This window comes from Dermacentor albipictus, chromosome 8, assembly GCF_038994185.2.
Source record: "Dermacentor albipictus isolate Rhodes 1998 colony chromosome 8, USDA_Dalb.pri_finalv2, whole genome shotgun sequence".
In the NCBI taxonomy this organism is placed as follows: Eukaryota; Metazoa; Arthropoda; class Arachnida; order Ixodida; family Ixodidae; genus Dermacentor; species Dermacentor albipictus.
Window position 1 is genome coordinate 128,031,692 of NC_091828.1, and position 11,900 is coordinate 128,043,591.

General features: G+C 42.3%; 1 long non-coding RNA gene across 1 annotated transcript; it reads left to right on the forward strand.

Moving 5' to 3' along the window:
• The first annotated feature begins 215 nt into the window (after window positions 1-215).
• Window positions 216-11,900, forward strand: LOC135918942 (uncharacterized). Its single transcript, XR_010569831.1, has 3 exons — window positions 216-363; window positions 11,648-11,734; window positions 11,839-11,900. It is a non-coding gene; the product is annotated as an uncharacterized lncRNA (long non-coding RNA).

Consider the following 11,900-nt stretch of genomic DNA (forward strand, 5'->3'; position numbering starts at 1 on the left):
CATCGTGCAAAATATCTGTGTGGAAATTATCGCCGCAAGCGTTTTAAAAGCTGTTGCTGGAGAGAACGCGTCCTCTGTTTCGAGACAAAGAGAAGCTCTCGATCAAGGTGCACTCATTTTGTCATCTTTGGCGCCTTCCATTGAAACACCGTAGCCCAAAGCTACCAACAATGAGGAGGATGCACGCAGGGGAACCGCGTTGGCATGGAGGAGAACAATGATTTCGTGCAACGCGGCCTCGCTTCTGGAAGTGACGCTGGGCCGAGTTTTGGCCTCGCACCTGCGAGGAGTGAGCTCCTCTCGCGGCTGCTCGTTGTTCGGCGCCTGCAAGGCCTGTTGCACCAAGTCCGGCTGCGCCATCTGGTTCGTACCTCTCGTTATGCATACAGGTGACCTTGACGCTCTAGTTAGGGAAGGGCTGTCACGTGTCGTCCGATCGAGACCGTCCTGCGGGGAACCCGTAAAAGCTTCGAGATACTGAGCAGTTGTACATGTTAGGCTTCACTAATTTAGCATAGCATTCGATTTTTTTAGGCACATATATGATGATGCACCTCATCGCGTGACTTTCGAATGATTTACCGACGTCGAAATTTGGAAAATCTTGCGCCTCTTCGGTGGCACTGTTTTGTAAGGAATTTTTTATGACTCTAATGTCCATCTTGACAGTGGCGTCATAAGTACAAGAAAGGGACGGAGACGAACACAACCCACGAGGCGCTTACTGGCAATTACATTGTAGCGCACGACCATATTTTTACTAAGCGGAGCAACATACTGCATGTTCCGAGCAATAGATCACATTCTCTATACATTTTCGGTGGTATAGCGAGCATAAGCGTTTCTCCTTAGCAAAGCTTGGTCAAAGATGAGAAAAGGCAGCAGCACCTGCCTTGAAAAGTTTGTCATGTGCTGGACCTCCACGATTCATCCGCACGACTCCGCAGAAATAGAACAAAGGCAAACCTTCGCAACACTTGGCTGGTCGGCCTCGTGCTTTGTTCTTGACGCTGTTGCGACCTTCTGTTGGTTTATCAGTCAAGCAGCGTCTACACTGATAGAAGAACTACTGCGCGTTAATAGTATTCGATAAACAATACCTATATACCGTTCAATAAATGTTGTGCAGCGCTTTTTATTGCACTCGTGATTTACATTGTCAGTGCGATGAATCATCCAACTTAGCTATACCCGAGCTCGTTTGAGCATGAAAACAGAACCTTTACGCTTGCGTGGAAAGCAATGTTTCACGATAAGGAACCTGAACAGATTTGCAGATTTATTCATCTCAGGTGGCTTTCATATCCAACTTGCATATCGTTTTAGGCCTACAATTCAATAAAAGTATGCTTTACGTAACTATGATTTCTGTGGAAGAATTCGCGAAGGTGATTTCAGAAAGACATGGCCGGTGAGTCGAACAATGTGGCGTTTTTATGGAACAATAATGACAACGCGCCAGTGAGGAACAAGTTTTTGAGCACCTCGATAACAAGTGTTCATGTTCCGCGTACAGTTATCCATTTCAGAACGTCTCTTTCGGCTTGGTAAAGGCACTTGACACAACAGCGTAGTCCATGTGTTCGTAATATTAACTCATGATCACCGCCAATTTATTTACCGCCATCGTCTTTGAGAAGGCCGGTTGATTTTCTTCGCGCTGAGAACTTCTTTTTCTTCACGCCATGGCACTGGTGAAGCTGAGGATCAAGATCACATCTTTAGGATTACGGGGGATCTGGCGATGACCCAATAACATCGATCATGACAACTCTTGCCGTCAACGTAACGGAATTACAGAGAGATGGGAAAAGCTCTTAGCTGTTGTAGCAGTAAAAGAAAAGGAGTAATTAGACGTTGTTCAATGTTATGTTTTCTGTTGCTGATGCTTTTTTCTGTAGAACCTCTTTGCTGTGATAACATCTGAGTGTTTGCGCACGCCCATGCGTGCGTGCCGACGAAAAAGGGGCAGTCGGTTCTGTTCAGAAGGCGCGCCAATGGTTTTATCGCTGCCACTTACAAGCATTCCACAAGTTCAGATTATTTCACAGCGAAATCGCCAGTTTTGACGCCGCGCAAAAGGGAAGCTGCAGATCAGACGGTATACGACTTTACTCCTCGTGTCTTTGGCTAGCACTGATTTGGCTGCAACAACTTGTTCGGGAATCTTGCCAATTTGCATTACCAGGAGAATGCAATGTTGCTCGTTCACAACAGCCTTCCTCTTTTTGTAACCTTCGAGCTCTGATACATTTCTGCTTCCCTCATTCTTCAAAGGCGGGCAGCAATGCTTTTCGAGGTGGACACCATTGATAACATGCTTGAGTTTGTATAGAGTTCTCGCGGTATACGTAGCGGAGGTCAACAAACAAGGTAGAAAATAAATTAAGGACTGCGTGACGAGCGGTTGAAATAAAAAATATTGACGTAACGTTAAAATACCGGAAAAACAAGGGTTTGGATTAGAGAGGAAGCGGGTGATTCTATAGTCGGCATTAAGACACAAAATGGAGCTGGGGTCAAATGGCGAGATGGGGTCAAATGGCTCAGGACAAGGGTAATTGCAGATTGCTGGGAAAGGCCTACGCCTTTTGTGGAGATGATGATGATGATGATGATGATGATGATGATGATGATGATGGTGGTGGTGGTGGTGGTGGTGGTGGTGGTGGTGGTGGTGGTGGTGGTGGTGGTGGTGATGATGATGATGATGATGATTTATCGAAGTGGAAAGTGGGAAGTGCGATTGTTTTCCACCTACTAATGTCAAAAGTCAAACTGCAAGGTTAACTGGACGGCTCGATTATACTTTGTGCCCTACAACGATGTCTGTCACGCAAAGTACGTAGCTCCATATTCGCAGCTTCGGTTTTTCTACACTCTTGCATTCCCTGAGTTTCTCTGACGACGGCTTTAGGTTCTTCACCGGAGAAGTTGATCTGGGAAGAAGTTTTTTTTTTTTTTTAGCGAAATCAAGCACTCAGTTTTACACAAGGATTCGCACAGCACTTCAACAGAGCGGTTTTTATAGCGAAACATTCTTGGCGAGTTATATCCAGTTTAGTACAGCGACTATTTGGAAATCATATGGCCGTTTTCGTGGGCCGATCTTGAAGATAGCGCAGTCTGAAAATGCGCGTCTATCGCGACGGGCACTGGGCCTGCGCCCCTGGGGCCGCTGTATGGGTTATGTGCTACTCTTCAGTAAACCTCTCTGACGACAATTTCGGCCACCAGCTATCATAAAAACAAACATCACGCACTGCACTCCGCATACGTTCGCAACACGTCACGGAAGCATTGATCATTCGCCTCAGAAGAGTTATATGATTCATACTAACCATTATCTAACCAACCGTTAACGCTCCGCATTAGGGAGATGTCAACTGGAGTTGAGTCTGCTTAAATTTGCTTTCTTCGACACGTTTTCATTGACCCCTTTGTGCTTAGATCATACACCGCATGAATGAAGCTTGTCGAAATTTTCTTTCAACTGTGTTGTTTACTAGTATAAATTTGTTTGAAAACTTCATTATTACCATTTTTTAACGGATACTTTCTCTCTGGACAATCCCGGCGTTCCGTCGGAAGGGAATAAGACGTGTGGTGTCAGGATTGGGTGGTAGGAGGGTGATGCAGCAGTTTGATGTCTTTGCTATTTCATTGGTGGGGACGAGGCAATCTTTACCATTCGAAATCAAAGAGAAATACCGACACAAAAATTAAGAGAGAGAGAGAGAGAGAGAACACAAAAATTAAGATACTGTATCCAACTTAGGAGGTGTGGTCATGTCGCCATAAATTTTTGGGGAACTTTAACCCAAAGCTCAGCATTGTTCTAATTTGGGCCGATCGGCACCGTACTTTGGGGAATAAAAACCACGCCTTGGAACGAGACAAGAGGAGACAACATACACGAACGCTGTCCAGCAAGCGTGGTTAATTCGTAGCGAAAGGCTACACATATCAACAAGTGCACAAAAACAGTACACGTTTACACAACACATATTCAAGGTACGACAACTCCTTTTTGAGCAATGACAAGGAGGGTTCACTGACTCAAGATTTGCCGTACTTATAAATATAAGAGGCTTCGGATATCTTGAGCGTTCTTCGTTTTTGATATCTCATCGGAATGATGCATTGGTTAAAGTCTGCCTAGAGAAGCGGCCGCAAGGTGTACCATTCAACGAGTATGCATGTACGTCGTCGCAGTAGGTTCGAGGCCGATTCTCCGCCGCTATTTCCACCAGCGCCCACCGTCATTCTTGTTCAAAGATGGCGCAATCTAATAAACTTGTGTTGTGAAGTTTGTGGTGTCACTTAGTCCAAAGAAGATGGCCTTAAAGGCCAATTGCAACAGAACTTAATCTTGGCAAAATTTGTCACCAACGGGTCGCAGTAGAGGCCACTGAAGCAACCTTGGCAAAGACGCAGCGCTGGTAATCATACATTTTTCTTCTTGTCAGAGTTTAAACTGCCTAAAGAAATGACGCGTGCACCTGGTAGCTGTCGCTACGACGCAAGTTCCAGCACGGCCCCTCCGAGATTTTTCAGTGTATATATATATATATATATATATATATATATATATATATATATATATATATATATATATATATATATATATATATATATATATATATATATATATATATAATATTTTAATATATATTGAAGTAATTTGAAATATCTCACATTAATTTTTTGGTTTTCACTTAGTGGGGGTTCTTTCCACAAGATGTGGAAGCAAGGTAATGTTATTCGTATCCTGAAAAGCGGCAGTGCTGATAATTTAGCAAGTTATCGCCCTGTCTCGATTACTAATACTGGCTCAAAACTGCTTGAGCACATTATGTCGAAACATCTTTTAAGTTATATGAACGAACAAAATTTATTTATTTATTTATTTATTTTTAAACAAGACTGCCAATCATTAGCGAGAAATTTATAGCAGGCGGGACACAGAATGAAGCACAGCCCAGGTCATGAATAAAAAACAGGCGAATTTACAATACACAATGTTCGAGTGTAACAAATGCAGTGCAGCAACTTTGAAGCATAGACATTGCAACATCAGTTAACCTGATTTAGCCATCCTAAGTACGTCTCATGTTACATCTTATACACTATAGCATCAAACATGAACAGCATAACAATGCGGTACAGATGCAATCATGAAGACAACATATGTACACAGGAAGAAACTATAGAAATGAAGAAGAAAGCAAACTGAAAATAAATAATATCACCGTATATACAACATGTACTATGCATAGGGATCAGTAATACAGGCCGGGTAACAAAGATAACGTGTTAAAAGATTATTTTTTAGGAAAAAAAGTAACAGTAGTTACTGTAACTGAGATACAATCGATGCTTTTTCTAATAAGGATACCATACTGCTTAATGGCTCAGTGTTGGTGATTTCTTAGTCTAATTTATTCCATTCTCTATTTACAAGTGGAAATTATGAATATTTAGAACAGCATAGTTGGCTGAGAGAGAGAGAGAGAAAACATTTATTAATCATCAGTTTGGGCGACTTCCTCGCAGGGTGGAGCCCTTAGTTCAGGGCTCCAATGGCTCGCGCCACTCCACGTCCAGTGTTCGAGTGTTTATGCCGAGTTAGTCTGGTGGTGGCTAAAGAAATTAACTTGGATGTATCAATTTTAATGTCGTCTTACAGACAATGGAACAAAAATATTTAGTCTTGCTAGTTTCACTCTGTTTTCGATAGCTAGTAAACTGGCTTTATTTGTAATTCTCGTTGGCGAATCATGCAGTTCATATGTATTTGTTGAATATTGCCTTACGTTGAACTGCTTCCAGTTGTGATAAAAGTTCCTACTCTCAGGAAACCAAGAAACTACGGCATATTCTAGGATTGGTTGAACGAGTTTAGGTGGCGCGGAACGGAGTGGACGTCTAAGAAAGAAAAAAAAAGCTTTTTCACAGCAGATGACGTGACGTTGCTTATGTGAGTTTCAAACCTCAGATCGTGTGAAAGTGTTGTATCCAAATATTTGTGCTCGTCAACCCTTGGAATAAGGTTGTTATTAATTTCATAGTAGCAAGTGGTCCTTTCTTTTTTCCGAGTTATCGTGAGCACCGCAGGTTTCCGGATATTAATTTTCATTTGCCAATCTTTGCACCATTTATTAACGGACTGTTATGCTTCATTAAGTGTCTCCTGGTCAGCTGGTGAGATAACTTCGCGATAGAAAATGCAATCATTTGCAAACGCCCTAAATTTCCCACTGCATATGGACGGCAAATCATTAATGTATACAGAAAGAAAAGCACAGGCGCCAGGACACTGCTCAGGGGCATACCTGATGCGACGGCTTCTTATGAGGACGATTCGTCGTGAATTTTTACGAACTGCAATCGATCAGACAGATGATGTTGAATCTAGTGAGCATTAGGACTGTCGCCAATAAGGCAGAAAGAAGTATTGAGGTCAATTTTTTGTCGGGCACGCGGTCGGACACCTTAGAAAAATCTAACAGTATAAAGTCGGTTTGTTTCTGGTTGCCAATATGCCGAAATGTGTCGACAGCCGATATGTCGTGCACTAATTCGATTACTTGGGTTGATGTCGAGCGCCTTATTCGATAGCCATGCTCATATGGGGACAGTATGCAACGTGTTTCAAGGTATGCGGTTAAGTCGTTCAACACTAAATGCTTTAAAAGATTGCATGCTGTACAAGTTGGAGAGATAGGCCTATAATTTGCGACGTCGGACTTCCGGATTTATGCACGGGGACGATATTAGTAGTCTTCCACTCGCGGGGGACAGAGCAGGATTTTAATTATTCGTTAAAAATTATGCGCAAGTATTCACTTATACAATGCGCATATCTCCACAAGAAAGTATTTTGTAAGTTATCGGATATCACTCCCTCTTTGGTGTACAAATTTAACAAAAGGTTAAGTTTTCCCTGCGTGGTAACTGAAAGAGGTTCTATAGGCTGACGAAAACCCGGGTATATGAGCGTGTCCGTCCTGTTGTCTGAGGTAAAGACAGAGTGGAAGCGTCTATTAAAGGAATGTGCACAACTCAATTTGTCATCTTGAGAATCTGGGTTATCGTAACGCTTCTTGAGGTTTATGTGATTGAAATATTTCCGTGGTGCAGTAGTTAAGAATTTCAGAAGAATGTAAGAAAAGTAATTATTCTTGGCTGTCCAAACCTTCACCTTCATATCTTTAATCATACTGCTCACATTAGCTTGCGTAAAAGGTGAAGGCTCTAGCCTTTAAAAAATTCTAAGCTCTTTCCTTCGCGTTTCGCATGTATGATTTCATAAGTATGCCATGATTTAGACTTGTTATACATTTTTGTTTTAGACGGAACATGGCTATGGATGCAGTAAAATACAATATATTGAAACTTGTGCAAGAAAACATCGATGGTAGTGGATGCGGCAACTGCCAACTCTTCAAACGAAGCGTATTGGAATGTCAAGTAATCAAAAATGTTCGTATCGTCTGTTTTGGAAAAATGGAGGAGAGACTTCCGCGTTTTTGGAACAGTTAAAATCTCTTGCACTGATATAACAGAGTAGCTTAGCTCGTAATCAGATATGCCGCCCAGTATTTGTATTTTAAGATCTTGCAGTGCAAATAGCTCACTGAGAAACACCAAATCTAGAATGTTCAATGTAGACCCTTTAATGCGTGTAGGGTGATTTACCCCTTGACTCAAGTTAAAGTGCAGTATCATATTGCAGGTTAATTCAGAGCAGGAAATCACACCTTGGTGGTGAAGCAGCGCACCCACAAAGACAACGCGAAGACACACAAGAAAACACTCGCTGCAGCGAATGTCGTGTCCTTCGCGTTGTCCTTGTCAGTGCGCTGAATCACCACCAAGGTGTGATGATGAATCACCAACTCGCCCAACTTTCTACATTTCAAAGAAGGGTGATCGAAAACGTAAAGCTATCCATTGTATATCTGGTAAGTTAAAATCACCCAGTAGAATTAGTTTGTTGTTCGGTACACATAGCGTTGTAGATAGATGTGCCGTACGTGGATGATGTCCCAATCCGCTGCCAGGCTATAGCTAAATGCCAACACGGCTTTCGACAAGGCTTGTCTACATCTAATCTCATCGAATTAGCACACCATCTTTCGGAAACCATAAATTTTCGCGCACAGATACGTTCGTGGACTTCGCAAAAGCGTTCGATAAAGCATCTCACCGTAAATTGTTAAGAAAAATTAAAGTAATGTTTAAACATGCTACCATTACAAATTGGTTCTCACCTTGTTTTCATTCTCACGAGCAATATGACGAGACTGGAGACACAAAATCTCGAGTTTCATCTGTTGAGTCAGGAGTACCCCAAGGCAGCGTTCTGGGCCCCCTTTTATTTCTTTTAATTTATTAACGACAACCCGAATGACATAGACGCTTCCATAAGGCTCTCTGCTGATTACTACATTATGTACAATAAAGTAGAAACACTAGCTGGCCAAGAAAAATTACACGGCAACCTACAGAAGATAATGAAATGGTGTGATGATTGGCAAATAGAGCAAAATACTCTAAATACCGTAGTTATGACATTCTCTAGAAAGAAAAATAATTCAAGATACTCTTACTACATTGATAATGATGAACTTAAAGATTTTAGCAGTATAAGTACTTTGGCTTGATTTTCACAAATGATGTTTGTTGGAGGAACACATAGATTATGTGTGCTCTTAGGCCAGCGAGTCGCTCTGGTGTCTCAGGCGTAATTTGCCATTTGCGACACAATAAACAAAATGTTTAGCGTATAAAACACTAATTAGGCCAATAATTGAATATGCAAAGATTGTATGGGATCCTTTCTACTACAAACATATCAAAAATAGAAAAAATGCAGCGTCTAGCAGCCAGTGTTACATGCAATAAGTACCGACGGTCAGACTCTCCTGCTCAACTGTGTGTACTTCCACACATACCCACATTACAGGCTAGGACTAAATACGAAAGGCTGAAATATCTCTATCTGATTATTGATTGTCATGGTCAAATAAACTGCGCCGACTGTTTTGAAATTCTTCGCGGTGAGACCTCTAGGCACCGCCATTCAATGTTTATTACTACTCCTGCTGTTCGTATTGACTGCTTTAAATATAGCTTCTCTCAAAGCGCTATCAGCGAATGGAAAGACGCCGTCTCATCCTCATCAACTGATTCATTCATAAAACACATCACTGATGCCCTGATATGTAACTGCTAATAGAACTTTCTTTTTTACCTACATGTGACTTGGTGCATTTATTTGCTAATAATTTGCTTACCTGTTATTTGGTGCTATTGATTTGTCCCTTCGCCTGTTAGATATCTGTAATGATTGTTTTCCAGAATATTAACTGTCATAAATTTCTATTTGCTCCACTCCAGTAATAGCCCTCTGCAAGAGGTGACAGTATCTGTCAATAAATAAACGAATTAATCAAATTAGGGAAAATTTTGCTAAGCACAGGGGCGCAGGATCAAATTCCGGCCGCGGAGGCCACATTCCGATGGAGGCGAAATGCAAAACACCTGTGTACCGTACATTGGGTGACTGTTAAAGAACCGCAAGTTGCCAAAATTAATCCGGAGTGCCCCACTACGGCGTGCTTCATAATCATATCGTCGTTTCGGCCCGCAATACCCCATAATTAAAAAAATAACAAAGAATCTTGGGTCATGCATGGACATCAGAAAAACAGCAACACATTGTGGCACGCAAAGAAACGCCGTTTTTGAAGGAAAAAGTATCACCAAGTTGCTTAATCACCTTACGGTGCATATCTCTTCGTTCTTGTTCTTATAGCTCGCATTGTTCATTTTTATATCATGAAAAGCCCATATACTTGTGTACGCGTTGTCTTGTGTTTTCGTGTTTCTGTGGCTCCTGAGTCAGCGTTCGCGAGTATTGTTCTTTTAATGTGGCACAACCCCCCCCCCCTCCCTAAAAGTGCCTAATCCTCAAGTTCCCCAAGTACACTTATGTTTCGTGAACGTTTATATTCTGTGTACGTGAACTTTAGAAATGATATTTAGAAAAAACACAGTGACATATGTCGCTGTGTTTTTTCCCTTCTAATAGTTATGTTTTGAGCAAGATTATCGTGTTAGAGAAACGTCTCTCCTTAATTATGTTAATGAAGGTTCTGCACTCTACCAGATGACTAGAATGGGTACCAAGAAAAGGGAAGCGCATACGAAGGCGACAGATGGGTTGATGACGTCAAGAAATTTGCAGGCATATGATAGGTCATGTTGCAGTGACTGCAATTTGGGACCTCCTGCATATAGTTTGTAAGATGTATTGTCTTACAGTATATATTGCATAAACTACACACCACTTCCCAGTCACTGCATGGAGGACTCCTCCGTTATGCGCTAAACTTAAATGCGGTAATGGTGAATGCGACAGCATGATGCAGAAACCTTGCATTCTAACCCACAACTACCTGAGTTCTGGTGCGCCTGTGGCCGTGGACTAGTAGTAATACCTTTTATTTCTCAAACGAGCAGGCGAGGTTGAAAACGTCGTCTGTATGGCTATGCTTGCAATTTTATAGCCGTACCTGTTATGGGCTCACTCCCCACGTCGTTCTGATGTCCCCCGGTAACGGTCCCAGGAATCCCAAAGTGCTTTGCGAGAGACCTGTAAAGAAGTAAAGGTAAAATTGGCGATGCCCTGGCAGCATTGAAATTCTGGACCTACATAATGCCAGTCGAAAGTACGAGCATTACCTCTCGGCGAGGCGCGTAGCCGCGGGATATATTTTCGACGGGGAGAGGGTGAGGAGGCTAAGGTTCCATTATTCTCGGTTAAGTTTCCCATGCTTGGTGCATATGAATGCACAACTATTACCTTAAGCAGGCCCTTTGTCTGCCTGAAGGTGCGTGTACCAGCCTGTACTTGCTTGTAGCTGGCGTTCGAAGGTTATGTGCCTTTGTTCATAGGCGACGTGCCAGGCATAAAGAGCGCAGGGCGCCGGCCAGAAAAATTTCGCGGGGGGGAGTCTGAAGTCCGATAAACGAGTATTGAAGATTTTCTTCATTATAAATACCCTTAAGGTCTATAATCATCTAACTGAAACGTACATTGAAATTTTGACACTTGGGATATCGCTTTGGAGAACTGACAGTTTCGTTTCACTTATTTTCGCATTTGCAACATCCATAAAAAAATTTAACACTGTTTTACTAGTTTGCAGATTGTTAATCAAAGAATCTCTGCAGGCACATTTTTGCAGAAATGTTTAGAAGTTTGCAAAAAGAGTTCGATTTAAAATTTCACACTACCCGCAACCTTGTTTCGCAATGTGATGGGTAACATTTGACATGTCCTTACTCATGCGTTTGCGCAGCTTGTGAAATAAGCGCCCGCAAGACGTAAATGAAGAAACAATAGTTTTCTCTCAGCCATTCCACCGATGCTGCAGCAGATAATAGTACTACGCCTAGAGAGGTGTGAACTACGTAACTAAACGTTTCTCTAAAATGACGGAAAAAAGCCATCAACTGAATATTTCAGTGAAAGTGCAGAACAAGTGTGAAACACGAAAGGTATCTCACTAAAACTGCCGCACCTTTCTTTCACACTTTTTTGACGGTGCACGTTTTCATTCTCGCCTCTTTCCAGCTGTGTCCGCCATGTTCACATTGCTAGCAACAGCGTTCTGTGCGATCATCATTGCATCTGTCACAACCCAAGCAAACGCCGATGAAAGTGAGGCACTTGGCTTCGTAGCCCACTCGAGCAATTGCAGCGAGTAAGCGCTGCACGAAACAAAGCGCCCGCTCATCGTCCTCCTCCTCTTGCTGTGTTTTCAGAAGGGAGACCAGCGACGCGATGCCACGCGGTGCAAATTCCAGATGTCATGGGGATCAGAGAG